Source organism: Aquarana catesbeiana, linkage group LG13, assembly GCF_042186555.1.
Source record: "Aquarana catesbeiana isolate 2022-GZ linkage group LG13, ASM4218655v1, whole genome shotgun sequence".
Lineage (NCBI taxonomy): Eukaryota > Metazoa > Chordata > Amphibia > Anura > Ranidae > Aquarana > Aquarana catesbeiana.
The window spans coordinates 51,277,963-51,281,571 of record NC_133336.1 but is presented as its reverse complement, the minus strand read 5'-3'; the positions used below and the strand labels follow the sequence as shown (position 1 = coordinate 51,281,571).

At 39.0% G+C, this 3,609-nt stretch overlaps 1 pseudogene; it reads left to right on the top strand.

The window, feature by feature from the left end:
- Positions 1 to 1,657: 1,657 nt before the first annotated feature.
- Positions 1,658 to 3,185, top strand: LOC141117472 (DAZ-associated protein 2 pseudogene; annotated as a pseudogene).
- Positions 3,186 to 3,609: the final 424 nt, after the last annotated feature.

Genomic DNA, 3,609 nt, shown 5'->3' with positions numbered 1-3,609 from the left:
CCAGAGTTATCATGGGCCTCTTGGCTGCTTCTCTGATTAATGCTCTCCTTGCCCGGCCTGTCAGTTTAAGTGGACGACCATGTCTTGGTAGGTTTGCAGTTGTGCCATACTCTTACAATTTTCGGATGAAGGATTGAACAGTGCTCCGTGAGATGTTCGAAGCTTGGGATATTTTATTATAACCTAACCCTGCTTTAAACTTCTCCACAAGTTTATCCCTGACCTGTCTGATGCATTCCTTTTCCTTCATGATGCTGTTTGTTCACTAAAGTTCTCTAACAAACCTTAGAGGGCTTCACAGAACAGCTGTATTTATGCTGAGAATAAATTACCCACAAGTGGACTCTAATGCATGCCACACTTTTCAGATAATTATTTGTAAAAAAAATTGAAAACCATTTATCCTTTTCCTTTCACTGCACAATTATGTGCCACTTTGTGTTTGTCTATCACATAAAATCCCAATAAAATACATTTACCTTTTTGATTGTAACATGACAATATTTGAAATATTTCAAGGGGTATGAATACTTTTTCGAGGCACTTAAAATATTACATAAGAACTTCTGTGATGCAACAGATATACTTAGACTCCTAAACCACTGGTGTTACTTTTGGTCTCCTCTAACTTCTATAGCAACATAAACCTGGCAGTGGTTCTAGGTCTTCCTCTTTTTAATAGAAAATGCAAAAAATGTGGCTGGAGTTTTACTGTATTAGGAAAATAAAGAGAAGGAATCATGAAAATATATATTGGAAACATTTCCCTTTAAGGACATTTAAGGACAAAACACCTTTATGTTTTATAGCTGATGTCCATTTATGTTTATGTAGAACAAAGATTTTATTAAACAGATCTGAGCAATCTTAATTACAGTCCTTTCATTACTGTTTGGCGGATCAATTATCTTGCAGTAATAGGTAAGATACTAAAGCGTGTACCTACAAGGAGAGCAAGGCATTAAATTTATACACTTGTGGTAATTAAATATATTGGTCTGACATTTGGTAGACCAGTTGTAGCGAAGTTTAATTACCTCTCTTCTGTGGCATAAGGGAACACTGTTTAAGAATTTAACTACCATTTTCAATTTGATTAAAGCCAACCTGCTGCATTAGGGTCAGGCTTCATTAGCCAAAAATGTCCCTGATACCTGATGAAGGAAAAAAAATAGAAAAAAGTAACAAACAACAAAAGTTTGATAAACAACTTTTGGTGAAGTTCATTAAAATGTCCCCCCCCCCCCGCCCCTGAATGGTAGACACTTATCAAAATAATTTTCTTTGACCGTACTTCTGAAGTTCTCACTATGTAGCCCTGCCCGACACTGTATAGCCTTTGCAGAAAAAAGTCCTGCCCCTCAATAGGAATGAAAGGGAGTGTGAAAGGCCCACATGCGTAGTAAGACCTGGATGTTGTAAATATATATTGAATAACTAATAAATGAATGTGATTTTTTAGTATTGTGGTAACAGGAGTGTACAGACAGGTGTAGAATGCTTCCGATCCAAACAAATTTCCAGGCAGCAACTTTGGTTCTTTTCTAGAGAGAATATAGCATTTATTGGATCCCAGAACAGTTGACAAAGGTCCAAGAGAGTACTTGCAAAATAATACACTAATCAGAAGCCGCTTTACCATTCAAAATACTCCGTCCTCAGAAACGGAAATAGAATCATCACCAACAACAACACGGAAAAACACAGAGACGCTGCAATCTCAGACAGACATGAATAATAAAGGCCAGTACCCTTCAGCCCCAGCCTTTCCAACCCAGACTCCCAATCCACAGTCTGTCTATCCACAAGCCATGCATCTTCCACAAGCTCCTCCCTACACAGATGCTCCTCCTGCCTATTCTGAGCTTTATCGCCAAGGGTATGTTCACCAACCTGCTCCTAATATGCCAACTCTCTCTGCCCCCTACCCTGGAACCTCCATGTATGTGCCAATGCCTCAAACAATGCCAGTAGCACAAATGGCTTCCTCTGTTCCCCTGGCTTACTACCCAATTGGACCTATGTATCCCCATGGCTCTACAGTCCTTGTGGAAGGTGGGTTTGATGCAGGCGCAAGGTTCGGTGCTGGAAGTAGTGCATCTGTGCCACCACCACCACCTGGCTGTCCTCCAAATGCAGCCCAGCTGGCAGCCATGCAAGGTGCCAATGTTGTGGTTACACAAAGAAAAGGCAATTACTTCATGGGTGGCTCGGACGGATGTTACACCATGTGGTGAGAAGGATTCTGAGGCACGGAAGGGGGGCATAAAGCGGCAAAAAAAAAAAAAAAATCTAAATAAAGCGGGCTAACTCTTTTATACAACGAATGACATCTCACTGCGTGAGCACTTCCCACAACGTTCTGCTTTAGAATATTAACCCAAGATAGAATACAGGATGTTTAGACACAAGTTGAAGTGGGATGTCTGCTCGGTGCTTTCTGTACTCCTGTTATACGAAAAAGAGGTCCATTAAAGTAAAATAAAATACAAAATATATATATACAGTTAAAGCTTAGCATCCCCTTTATACCACTTCCTACCTCCTGCACATACCTTCATCTTTTTATTGTAAGTGAACAGGCGTTCTTCAAGATAACCTGAGGTCTTGGCAGATTGTTGACTCGGGATGGAAGATTACTGTTAATGGGACATAATAGCTACATAAAGGGCAAAAAGTAAATATTGTGCACATATATGAAGAGTGTTCTTTAATACTGGTACATCTATTTTAAATTCTGTAAACATTTTTGTTAAATCTAAATTCCTTGTGCTAGTGCTGACAAGAACGGACAGTACTCCAGTACAGCATCATCACAGATATTGAACTTTTGAGGATACTGATATTTTGCAGTAGTACTTCACTTAGTACATGTTAGAGCATCTTTTCAAAAGGAACTTGTGGTTAACTGTCCGCATACAATATGTATCCGAGTCAGGTCTCAGTATTCCTTTATAGAAGATGTGATGACCAGATGTAGTCTCTGGGTGTAATTGTTCGCACTGGCACAGTGTTTTTTTTTTGACAAAGTTAATGTCACTGTTTAAAGTACATTTCTGTACTGGTTGCCAAGGAGAAAACTACCTTTTGGAAACATTTGTATGCGTCAAAGCAAGAGTAATGTAATGCTGCATGTTTCATATGTGAAGAGTTGAAGGATGATCAATAAAAAATGCAAAGAGGTGCTTTAAAAAAAAAAAAAAAAAAAAAAAAAAATACTCCGTCCTCTTCTGTCATATCATAGAAAGCTTATGGACACTTCACCCATTCAGCATATATGTTCAATGTACAGTATTTAAGCACCTAGATGGCTTCCATGCTATGAGTAAGGCTGCGGCCAAAATGCGTTAGCAAATATGGACTCTGTCATTGCTGTTGTGCTTTAATAAAGTTAACTAAGGAAGAAGCATCGAGTGGCCAGCTTTTTGTTTGATTGTATACCTGTAGTGGACGTTTGCAGCCAGAGCACTGATACTCAGCTTATACATGGGAGATACGGCAGTAGAGATTGTGTGAGTGTTTCTTAGGTGGCTTCCATGCCTGGAATAATGTATATTATGTCTTAGAACAATCCTAGATCATAATCCTCTCAGCAATCAAAATTTTTTC